The following is a 13294-nucleotide window of genomic DNA, read 5'->3' as shown; positions in this document are numbered from 1 at the left end:
GAATGTGGATCATACCAGAAAAATTAGTAAAACACTCGAAGAAAAACATAAAACTTTATAACATGGGCGGGCAAAGACGTTGAAATTCATGGTAAAATGAACATGAATAAAAATTAACCTGCTGTTAATCGATGATTTATCCACAATACCTAATTCACTGCGTTAAAGCAGTATCGTCAGGTGATACCACATAGAAAGAAGAGCATCATTCCAATCCAAATGATTTAAAAATTAAAGACAGCCAATAAAAATAATCTAAATGAAAAGTACTACCAGTAGCGCCACATAGATTGGCACACAGATCTAAGACACTGTGGTATTCTAAGTAATATTGATTGTTCAAGTAGTGGAACTTAATTCCTTGTATCCCACCTCTCTCTGTATTTGCATTAGGTACCTAATTCCCCCACTATTTGTATTTCTAACATTCCCACTAATACAATGATCTATCTTGATGAAAGTCATCTCTTCGCGTTTATTTTGCTCTTTAGGTACTAGAAAGAATGTTCTAGTATTAAGGTGCTCCAGAACCTTGGAGTTCAAAATGTCGCCGCGCCTGTCACGTGTTGCGGTCTTCCATTGTTCACTAGCACATCTGGTCGTATGGCGGCGACACCTGTCAGATTCGTACACAGCTGACCGCATCCAGTGCTTCATCCTCGTGGCAACCAACTACTGGGTATGTAATTTTCGTGTACCTTATTTGTATTTCCGACATTTAAGTTAGGTTAGGCTGTTTATTAGTCTGTTCTTTTGGTTGTTTTGCCATTATAAGTGTGGACTGCTATCATCTGATATTTTCAGTCTTGCTTCTGGATATTTTGTTATTGGTATCTTAAATACGCCCCCCCCCCCCCATGAACCGTGGACCTTGCCGTTGGTGGGGGAGGCTTGCGTGCATCAGCGATACAGATAGCCGTACCGTAGGTGCAACCACAACGGATGGGTATCTGTTGAGAGGCCAGACAAACGTGTGGTTCCTGAAGAGGGGCAGCAGCCTTTTCAGTAGTTGCAAGGGTAACAGTCTGGATGATTGACTGATCTGGCCTTGTAACAATAACCAAAACGGCCTTGCTGTGCTGGTACTGCGAACGGATGAAAGCAAGGGGAATCTACGGCCGTAATTTTTCCCGAGGGCATGCAGCTTTACTGTGTGATTAAATGATGATGGCGTCCTCTTGGGTAAAATATTCCGGAGGTAAAATAGTCCCCCATTCGGATCTCCGGGCGGGGACTACTCAAGAGGACGTCGTTATCAGGAGAAAGAAAACTGGCATTCTACGGATCGGATCGTGGAATGTCAGATCCCCTAATCGGGCAGGTAGGTTAGAAAATTTAAAAAGGGAAATGGATAGGTTAAAGTTAGATATAGTGGGAATTAGTGAAGTTCGGTGGCAGGAGGAACAAGACTTCTGGTCAGGTGACTAAAGGGTTATAAACACAAAATGAAATAGGGGTAATGCAGGAGTAGGTTTAATAATGAATAGGAAAATAGGAATGCGGGTAAGCTACTACAAACAGCATAGTGAACGCATTATTGTGGCCAAGATAGATACGAAGCCCACACCAACTACAGTAGTACAAGTTTATATGCCAACTAGCTCTGCAGATGACGAAGAAATTGAACAAATGTATGATGAAATAAAAGAAATTATTCCGATAGTGAAGGGAGATGAAAATTTAATAGTCATGGGTGACTGGAATTCAAGTGTAGGAAAAGGGAGAGAAGGAAACGTAGTAGGTGGATACGGATTGAGGCTAAAAAATGAAAGAGGAAGCCGCCTGGTGGAATTTTGCACAGAGCACAACTTAATCATAGCTAACACTTTGTTCAAGAATCATGAAAGAAGGTTGTATACATGGAAGAACCCTGGAGATACTAAAAGGTATCAGATAGATTATATAATGGTAAGACAGAGATTTAGGAACCAGGTTTTAAATTGTAAGACATTTCCAGGGGCAGATGTGGACTCTGACCACAATCTATTGGTTATGACCTGTAGATTAAAACTGAAGAAACTGCAAAAAGGTGGGAATTTAAGGAGATGGGACCTGGATAAACTGACTAAACCAGAGGTTGTACAGAGTTTCAGGGAGAGCATAATGGAACAATTGACAGGAATGGGGGAAAGAAATACAGTAGAAGAAGAATGGATAGCTATGTGGGATGAAGTAGTGAAGGCAGCACAGGATCAAGTAGGTAAAAAGACGAGGGCTAGTAGAAATCCTTGGGTAGCAGAAGAAATATTGAATTTAATTGATGAAAGGAGAAAATATAAAAATGCAATAAATGAAGCAGGCAAAAAGGAATACAAACGTCTCAAAAATGAGATCGACAGGAACTGCAAAATGGCTAAGCAGGGATGGTTAGAGGACAAATGTAAGGATGTAGAGGCTTATCTCACTAGGGGTACGATAGATACTGCCTACAGGAAAATTAAAGAGACCTTTGGAGATAAGAGAACCACTTGTATGAACATCAAGAGCTCAGATGGAAACCCAGTTCCCAGCAAAGAAGGGAAAGCAGAAAGGTGGAAGGAGTATATAGAGGGTCTATACAAGGGCGATGTACTTGAGGACAATATTATGGAAATGGAAGAGGATGTAGATGAAGATGAAATGGGAGATATGATACTGCGTGAAGAGTTTGACAGAGCACTGAAAGACCTGAGTCGAAACAAGGCCCCTGGAGTAGACAACATTCCATTGGAACTACTGACGGCCTTGGGAGAGCCAGTCCTGACAAAACTCTACCATCTGGTGAACAAGATGTATGAGACAGGCGAAATACCCACAGACTTCAAGAAGAATATAATAATTCCAATCCCAAAGAAAGCAGGTGTTGACAGATGTGAAAATTACCGAACTATCAGTTTAATAAGTCACAGCTGCAAAATACTAACACGAATTCTTTACGGACGAATGGAAAAACTAGTAGAAGCCGACCTCGGGGAAGATCAGTTCGGATTCTGTAGAAATGGTGGAACACGTGAGGCAATACTGACCTTACGACTTATCTTAGAAGAAAGATTAAGGAAAGGCAAACCTACGTTTCTAGCATTTGTAGACTTAGAGAAAGCTTTTGACAATGTTGACTGGAATACTCTCTTTCAAATTCTAAAGGTGGGAGGGGTAAAATACAGGGAGCGAAAGGCTACTTACAATTTGTACAGAAACCAGATGGCAGTTATAAGAGTCGAGGGACATGAAAGGGAAGCAGTGGTTGGGAAGGGAGTAAGACAGGGTTGTAGCCTCTCCCCGATGTTATTCAATCTGTATACTGAGCAAGCAGTGAAGGAAACAAAAGAAAAATTCGGAGTAGGTATTAAAATCCATGGAGAAGAAATAAAAACTTTGAGGTTCACCGTTGACATTGTAATTCTGTCAGAGACTGCAAATGACTTGGAAGAGCAGTTGAATAGAATGGACAGTGTCTTGAGAGGAGTATATAAGATGAACATCAACAAAAGCAAAACGAGGATAATGGAATGTAGTCGAATTAAGTCGGGGGATGCTGAGGGAATTAGATTAGGAAATGAGACACTTAAAGTAGTGAAGGAATTTGCTATTTGGGGAGCAAAATAACTGATGATGGTCGAAGTAGAGAGGATATAAAACGTAGACTGGCAATGGCAAGGAAAGCGTTTCTGAAGAAGAGAAATTTGTTAACATCGAGTATAGATTTAAGTGTCAGGAAGTCTTTTCTGAAAGTATTTGTATGGAGTGTAGCCATGTATGGAAGTGAAACATGGACGATAAATAGTTTGGACAAGAAGGGAATAGAAGCTTTCTAAATGTGGTGCTACAGAAGAATGCTGAAGATTAGATGGGTAGAGCATATAACTAATGAGGAAGTATTGAATAGGATTGGGGAGAAGAGAAGTTTGTGGCACAACTTGACAAGAAGAAGGTATCGGTTGGTAGGACATGTTCTAAGGCATCAAGGGATCACCAATTCAGTATTGGGGGGTAGCGTGGAGGGTAACAATCGTAGAGGGAGGCCAAGAGATGAATACACTAAGCAGATTCAGAAGGATGTACGTTGCAGTAAGTACTGGGAGATGAAGAAGGTTGCACAGGATAGAGAAGCATGGAGAGCTGCATCAAACCAGTCTCAGGACTGAAGACCACAACAACAACAATCTTAAATACGGTTAATACTTTTAAGGAAATTTAATACTTTTACCCTTTCATCTGCATTCCATTGAATATGGATGCACATGTATGCCTAGTTGCTCACTTAACGTTTTGCTTCCCATTTTTTGTCTTGCATAACATTTTTTCCTTTGGGGGGGGGGGGGGAGGTACATGGATTAACGGCCTAGTTAAGTTATTGCGTTTGTCAAACGCACGCTCTACTGATGGTAGCTTGTTTTGTGTTCCGTGTATTACATTTTAAACGCATTTATTGCATTTAACTACGGTTAGTTTTGTCATAGAGCCTCAGACGTTAGACTATTCGCCCCAGTGTTCTGCCGGGTGTTATTTGTTCACTGCTTTCCCTCTTCCAGGTGCCTCATTCTGTGACTACGAACGTTTGGGACATCTCTGTATGCAAATCTATGTCACACTACTGGAAGAACTTTTAATTTAAGCTGTGTTTACTACCTGTCCTTAATTTTGTGATCGTATAGATTACAAGAATGTTTTTCTTTCCACATAGTATCATCTGAAGATGTTGCTTTAACGTAGCAAAACTGTTCGTGTGGATAAATAGTCAATTAATAGCTGTTGGCGGTTTTATTCAAGTCCAGTTTATCACAAAAAAACATAATGAATGCCCGTAAAACATACTCTCTTTCTCTCTTTCTGTTTCCCTCTCTCTCTCTCTCTCTCTCTCTCTCTCTCTCTCACACACACACACACACACACAACAGGAAACAACGAAAATCACCTTGTCAGGTCTAAAACTTCCAGTACAAAAGTATAGCAGAAATTTGTTGTTTCGGGACATAGTTTGACCCGTATTTTTGCATCAACCAGGTAAAAGAAGTGTAATGGATGTCATTATTACTTATAAATGGAAGTAGTAATTTCTGAAGTTTGTGCAAGTAATGTACATCTTTCCTTATAAAGAAAATCAGCCAGAATATTTTTGTTGCTGTCGGAGTTCTGAAAGGAATTAGTAAATGTGCGCTAGAATTGAAACTTACTAATTACGTAGCTGAATACCAATGCAGATGATGCAAAGTCAACGTATCTGAGTCTTAGTCATAATGTCATTCACCCCTGTGTACGTCATTGTCTGCTAAAAAGAAAAGTTCGACCTCACTTCAGCTTCCCTATACCTGTCATGAGGTTTCCTATATCGTCGTCTACACAATTACTCGGCACTTCGCACTTAAGTGCCGGCCAAGGGGTTCATCTAACCACTTTCACACTACTTCTGTACCGTTACGCTCTGTAACAACTCTCGGAAAAACTAACAAGTAAATATATCAGCAATTGAAGTTACATAATACTTTTTTCAAAGGTTCTAAAAAAGTAATGTTTAAAACAGGCAGGTCACAAATATTTATAGAATGTGTTAGACTAAAATACAACCAATAATTAAGGCTCACCGAAAAACGTGTTCATTTAGAGGATACAGGCACAGGGAACGACAAAGAAATCTGCTATAGAAGCAGCAGGGCACAAATACGCGCAGGAAGGAACCAGTCACAATTATCACGCTCACAGCGGAGAGCGAGGTCAGTCTTTACGAATGTCTCGGCACCGAGGCAACGAAGCAAAAGTTACTCACCGAGCATACAAACAGTGTAGAAAGATGTGCGGATGGCGACGACCCACCGCTCGCCTGCGCACCTCGTCAGTCAAAGGAATAATGTAGTTATATGGTATGGTGTCTGTTCTTTCGGACACCATATCCATATAAGTACATAGTTCTGGCAATACCGGCAACGACCTTCCTCTTCTGTGCGGATGCACACATGTTACGTGAAGTCTTACGGGACTTGGTAAGAATGTCTTCCGCGAGTACTGAGTGTGTTGGGTAGGGATACTACAAATGTAGTGTGTGGACATATAAGGTGAGAATGTGGGTCTCGCGGGAGGCGTGCTCGAGCAAGTCCCTGCAGTCGCACTATCCTCCGTGCCTTCCGTGGCTCAGATGAATATAGTGTCTGCCATGTAAGCAGGAGCTCCCTGGTTCGTGTCCCGGTCGGGGCACACATTTTCACCTGTCCCCGATGATATATATCAACGCGTGTCAGCAGCTGAAGGTATTAATACATAATTCTAAAGGAATGATGTGTCCACTCCCGTCTCGGGTACAGGTCCCTCGAGTCCGGAAGATGCGCAGCCAGACCAAGTTTTAAGTAACGCGGGCAGTAGGACAAACAGGCGGCCCACTGCCCCGCAAACCTGCTCTGTCCCTCTGTGCGTGCTGCTGCTGCTGCTTCGCACGCTGCCTCTCCCGTAATCACGGTCTCAACGGCACTCGAAACCCCCCACCCCCCACCCCTCTCCATTCACGCCAAAGATTGTGTTCCAGGAGACGTGGCGAGAGCTATCACTCGCGCAACGGTTCACAAGCAGCGATGAAAAACATCTTTGTTTTAATGATAACCATCCTAACTCGCTTATTATGTCCGTGACACTCTCTCTTCTGTTTCCCGATGATACAAAACAGGCTCCCATTCGTTGATCTTTTCCGATGGCCCCCGTCAACCCTAAATTCCTTTGTTGTATAAGGATCTTTATTCTCTATCGGCAGTGAAAATGAGGGAGTTGTTGGATATGAGTAAATACCTTGATGTACGATACAGAGAATTTCATGCGAACTTGCCTTCTGAGCGACAGTTCAATTTATTTTTCCTCTGTTCATCTTTTTCTTTGTTTCTCTTCTTTGTCCTGAATAGAATCAGGTTTTTAAACGTTAATGAAATAAATTAATGGTGTTATTACAGACGTCAGATAATATATTTTGTTAATACGAGGGTTGCCCAGAAAGAAACGCACCGCATTTTTTAATTCAAAAAATGGCTCTGAGCACTATGGGACTCAACTGCTGTGGTCATCAGTCCCCTAGAACTTAGAACTACTTAAACCTAACTAACCTAAGGACATCACACACATCCATTCCCGAGGCAGGATTCGAACCTGCGACCGTAGCAGTCGCACGGTTCCGGACTGCGCGCCTAGAACCGCGAGACCACCGCGGCCGGCTTTTTAATTCAACAGTTCTTTATTGAACGTAATGAGAGTTACACATGCCAAAGAATGGTGTTTTATCTACACACCCTATTTTTCCACGTAGTTGTCATCCTGTTATACGGCCTTCCTCCAGCGCGAAACAAGGGCGTGTATGCCCTGTCGGTACCTATCCTTTTCCTGGTGGCGCAGCCAGTGCTTCACTGTGTTAAATCACCTCCTCATCATTCTCAAAATGTCTTCTCGAGTTGTAATACGATTGTGCTCGCGAATGACAACACCAGCTCGCTGCAACATGCCAGGTGTGACAGCCGTCGATGGTCTCCACGACCGGTGCAAATCATGGAGCTCGCCGAAACGCCTTCTGATGACTTCACCCTCCGTGCCCAGCGACTAACTGTACATCTGTCGACAGCAGATGCTCCATAGATTTTTCACAAGCGTGTGTGGATATTCTCCACAGTTTCTTTCTCTGCAGTGAGAAATTCAGTGACGGCGCGTTGCTTGTAACGTACATCACATACAGACGCCATTTTGAAACTGTCCTGCAACTAGACGCTCTCCCGGAAGTGACGAAAACTTGGCTCGCTCACTGAGGAGGCTTCAAGTAATACAGACGTAACGTTTCGCATTCCTAGTACTGTTTCTGGCTGAGTACTTTCTGGGCAATCCTCGTACTTTCCACTGTATTTATCACTGTAAAAGAAAATCATATTTCTCTGACATACAACGTTATTCCACAATATACTTTTACAGTATATGCAACGTTCTTCCACGGTAAGCTACACAAAAATTAAGATAACTCTCTAAACATTGTAAAATACGCTAAATATGTGTTGCTGTTCTACAGTACCTGCTATATCGCTTGAACATACACAATAGAACGCGTAAACAAATAGAACCAAACGAAAACACCAAATATTTTTCATACCTGAAAAAAATGTGAAGTTGTGATACAGAATCTTCTTACAAGGGAACCTCCCCATCGCACCCCCCTCAGATTTAGTTGTAAGTTGGCACAGTGGATAGGCCTTGAAAAACTGAACACAGATCAATTGAGAAAACAGGAAGAAGTTGTGTGGGACTGTGAAAAAAATAAGCAAAATATACAAACTGAGTAGTTCATGGGAAGATAGGCAACATCAAGGATACTGAGAACGCAGGAGCGCCGTGGTCTCGTGGTAACGTTTGCAGCTGTGGAACGAAAGGTCCTTGCTTCAAATCTTCCATCAAGTGAAAAGTTTAATTTTTTATTTTCAGTTTATGTGACAAACTCTTATGTTTTCATCACTTTTTTGGGAGTGATTATCACATCCACAAGAAAACCTATATCGGGCAAGGTAGAAGAATCTTTTTACCCTTTCGCCAAGTGTACAAGTTAGGTGGGTCGACAACATATTCCTGTCATGTGACGCACATGCCGTCACCAGTGTCGTATAGAATATATCAGATGTGTTTTCCTGTGGAGGAAACGGTTGACCTATGACCTTGCGATCAAATGTTTTCGGTTCCCATTGGGGAGGCACGTCCTTTCGCCTACTAATCGCACGGTTTTGCGATGCGGTCGCAAAACACAGACACTAAACTTATTACAGTGAACAGAGACGTCAATGAAGGAACGGACAGATAATAACTATGCAAAAATAAAGAAAGTAAAATTTTTACTCGAGGGAAGACTTGAACCTAGGACCTCTCATTTAGCAGCTGCTCACGCTGCCACGGGACCACGGCGCTCCTGAGCTCATGTTCTCCATGATGTTGCCTATGTGGTCCATGGACTACTCAGTTTGTATATTTTGCTTATTTTTTCACAGTTCCACACAACTTCTTCCTGTTTTCTCAATTGATCTGTGTTCAGTTTATCAAGGCCTATCCACTGTGCCAACTTATAACTAAATCTGAGGGGGGTGCGATGGGGAGGTTCCCTTGTTAGGAAGAGGTCTTCACTTGTTTGTATCGACACTGCCGAAGTTTTATTTCATTCTCCTCAGAATCATAATGTGTAGGTAGGAGACATGAGATAGTGCTGTTGACGGGAAGAGAGAGAGAGAGAGAGGGGGGGGGGCGTGGGCGGGAATCTACAGCGTTTTGTATCTCACGATAGTTGCTGAATGTTCGAATGGCGTCGCTGTGCGCTGTGGTCATCGCCAGCTGGGTGACTCACTTCCCGTCTTGACAACACAGCTCACGGTAAAGTGGCAATGTACACACGTTGTAGGCTTGAACTGACCCTTCGACGCGAGATGGTAGATAGAAAACAACAGTGTAATAAAGCTACTGTGTCCCGTTCGAGATTGAAACATCGTTGTGCTCTACTGGACAGCACTGGGAACGATGCCGCCGCCATAACATAGGTAGCTGTACGTACCGATTTCCTTTGGCTTCAATTTATTTTATATTTGCCCTTCGGCACTGTTGCTTACTTAATTACTTACTTACTTTCTTACTTACTTACTACGCTGGCTACACAAACCGCAGTCGGTCTTTGGCCTCACTAATCAGCCTCCACCAGCGTACTCGGTCCATGTATTCTTCTACAGTCAGCCGCAATGCACTCATATCCTCTCTGACCTGATCAGTCCATTAGAGTTGTGGTCTTCCCCGCGGTCTTTTGCCTCTAATCTCTTCCTCCACTACCTGCCTGATGATCTGGCCTTCTCGACGCATTACGTGTCCACACCACTTCAGTCTTCTTCCATTGATCACTGCTGCTATGTCCATCTACTTGTATAAAAGCCTACAATTCACAGTTCTTTCTCTTCCTTCATTCATCTTCATCCTTCACTGGCCCAAAAATCTGTCTGAGGTTGGCATTTTCAAATGTCAGGAATTTTTTCCATCTTTTGTGTGATCGTCCAGGTCTCTGCTCCCTACAAGAGTACGGATTGTATTATTGTCTTGTAGATATTGGTCTTTGAGGATCTCGATAGAAGCCGGGACTTCAACAGCTTTCCCAGAGCAAACCTTGACCTGTTTCTTGCTTGTATTCGTGCGGTAATTTCCTGGTCTATTTCGTTCCTTTCATTGAGTATAGCCCCAAAATATTTAAACTCTTTTACCCTTTCAAAGACTTTGTCCTCGACAGTCAGGGGTATGTCATCATTTTCTCTGCTAACTACGAGGTATTTTTTCTTATCCATATTCAACTTCAGGCCTGCTCTCATTGTCTCTTACACTAACGTTCTTGTCATTTGAACCAGGTCTTGCTCTTTCTCTGCTATTAAAACTACATCATCCGCATAGGCCAGGGTGTTGATCCATCTTCCCAGCTGTATTCCTGTCTCTAGGCTTGCTACCTGTCTCAGGACTCTCTCCAGTACGAGGTTAAGCAAAACAGTGGAGAGGCAGTCTCCTTGTCGCACTCCAGTCCTCACCTTGAACTTCTCTGTTATGGTTCCATTTACTTTCACCATGTATGTTGTCTCCTGGGTGCATATCTGTGTCAGTTTTCTGAGTTTTCTGGGACCTTGAGCCCAATCGAGTTCTTGCCACATTGCTTGTCTATTCACACAAACATATGTTTTTTGGAAGTCCACAAAAAGGGAGTGAACATTTTTGTGGAATTCCCAGCTGTTGCTAGCACATGCCGTATTGTATGTAAATGGTCTACAGTTGACTTCCCCTTTCTGAAACCTGCTTGTTGGAATCCCAATACTTTCTCGACATGTGGTGTTAGTCGCTTCAGTAACAACAGGCTCAAGATCTTATAAGCTGTGGATAGTAGTGTGATTCCTCTATGGTTGCTACATCTCATTGGGGCTCCTGTCTTTAGTATAGGGCAGATGACAGAATATTTCTAAGCAAAGAAAGGAAAGCAGAAAGGTGGAAGGAGTATATAGAGGGTCTATACAAGGGCGATGTATTTGAGGACAATATTATGGAAATGGAAGAGGATGTAGATGAGGATGAAATGGGAGATATGATACTGCGTGAAGAGTTTGACAGAGCACTGAAAGACCTGAGTCGAAACAAGGCCCCGGGAGTAGATAACATCCCATGAGAACTACTGACGGCCTCGGGAGAGCCAGTCCTAACAAAACTCTACCATCTGGTGAGCAAGATGTATGAGACAGGCGAAATACCCTCAGACTTCAAGAAGAATATAATAATTCCAGTCCCAAAGAAAGCTGGTGTTGTCAGATGTGAAAATTACCGAACTATCAGTTTAATAAGTCACAGCTGCAAAATACTAACTCGAATTCTTTACAGACGAATGGAAAAACTAGTAGAAGCCGGCCTCGGGGAAGATCAGTTTGGATTCCGTAGAAATATTGGAACAGGTGAGGCAATACTGACCCTACGACTTATCTTGGAAGCTAGATTAAGGAAAGGCAAACCTACGTTTCTAGCACTTGTAGACTTAGAGAAAGCTTTTGACAATGTTGACTGGAGTACTCTCTTTCAGATTCTGAAGGTGGCAGGAGTAAAATACAGGGAACGAAAGGCTATTTACAGTTTGTACAGAAACCAAGTGGCAGTTACAAGAGTTGAGGGGCATGAAAGGGAAGCAGTGGTTGGGAAGGGAGTGAGACAGGGTTGTAGCCTATCCCCGATGTTATTCAATCCGTATATTGAGCAAGCAGTGAAGGAAACAAAAGAAAAATTCGGAGTAGGTATTAAAATCCATGGAAAAGAAATAAAAACCTTGATGTTCGCCGATGACATTGTAATTCTATCAGAGACAGCAAAGGACTTGGAAGAGCAGTTGAACGGAATGGATAGCGTCTTGAAAGGAGGATATAAGATGAACATCAACAAAAGTAAAACGAGGATAATGGAATGTAGTCGAATTAAGTCGGGAGATGCTGAGGGTATTAGATTAGGAAATGAGACACTTAAAGTAGTAAAGGAGTTTTGCTATTTGGCGAGCAAAATAACTGATGATGGTCGAAGTAGAGAGGATATAAAATGTAGACTGGCAATGGCAAGGAAAGCGTTTCTGAAGAAGAGAAATTTGTTAACATCGAGTATAGATTTAAGTGTCAGGAAGTTATTTCTGAAAATATTTGTATGGAGTGTAGCCATGTATGGAAGTGAAACATAGACGATAAATGGTTTGGACAAGAAGAGAATAGAAGCTTTCTAAATGTGGTGCTACAGAAGAATGCTGAAGATTAGATAGGTAGATCACATAACTAATGAGGAGGTATTGAATCGGATTGGGGAGAATAGAAGTTTGTGGCACAAGTTGACTAGAAGAAGGGATCGGTTGATAGGACATGTTCTGAGGCATCAAGGGATCACCAATTTAGTATTGGAGGGCAGCGTGGAGGGTAAAAATGGTAGAGGGAGACCGAGAGATGAATACACCAAGCAGATTCAAAAGGATGCAGGTTGCAGTAGGTACTGGGAGATGAAGAAGCTTGCACAGGATAGAGTAGCATGGAGAGCTGCATCAAACCAGTCTCAGGACTGAAGACCACAACAACAGTGCTGTGTGCAGTCTGTTGCTGTTTTGCATTGTTGTTCGCTATTGTAGTGTTGGGCAGCTGGCTGTTAACAGCGCGTAGCGTTGCGCAGTTGGAAGTGAGTCACCAATAGTGGTGGTTGTGGGGAGAGAGATGGCGGAGTTTTGAGAGCGGATGATCTGGACGTGTGTCCATCAGAGACATTTGTAAGACTGGATGTCATGAACTGCTATATATATTATGACTTTTGAACACTATTAAGGTAAATACATTGTTTGTTCTTTATCTTCCATTTGCTAACTATGCCCATCAGTAGTTAGTTCCTTCAGTAGTTAGAATCTTTTATTTAGCTGGCAGTAGTGGCCCTCGCTGTATTGCAGTAGTTCGAGTTACGAAGATTTTTGTGAGGTAAGTGGTTTGTGAAAGGTATAGGTTATTGTTAGTCAGGGCCATTCTTTTGTAGGGATTTTTGAAAGTCAGATTGCGTTGCGCTAAAAATATTGTGTGTCAGTTTAAGCACAGTAATTCATTAATTTTTCCAAGGGGATGTTTCAAACTGAGAAAATCTATTACTTTTGAATACATTATGGGAGTGAGAGTGATCGATGTGTTAGAAATATTTTCTATCAAAACAGTCTTGATCACAATTTATTTATTATGTTGACCGGTTTCGACCACTACTGTGGTCATCTTCTGACCAATGAGTAAGAACCTCCTTCTGCTGGAGAATCAGT

This window comes from Schistocerca nitens, chromosome 1 (genome assembly GCF_023898315.1).
Source record: "Schistocerca nitens isolate TAMUIC-IGC-003100 chromosome 1, iqSchNite1.1, whole genome shotgun sequence".
NCBI lineage: Eukaryota > Metazoa > Arthropoda > Insecta > Orthoptera > Acrididae > Schistocerca > Schistocerca nitens.
Note: the sequence above shows the minus strand (reverse complement) of the source record.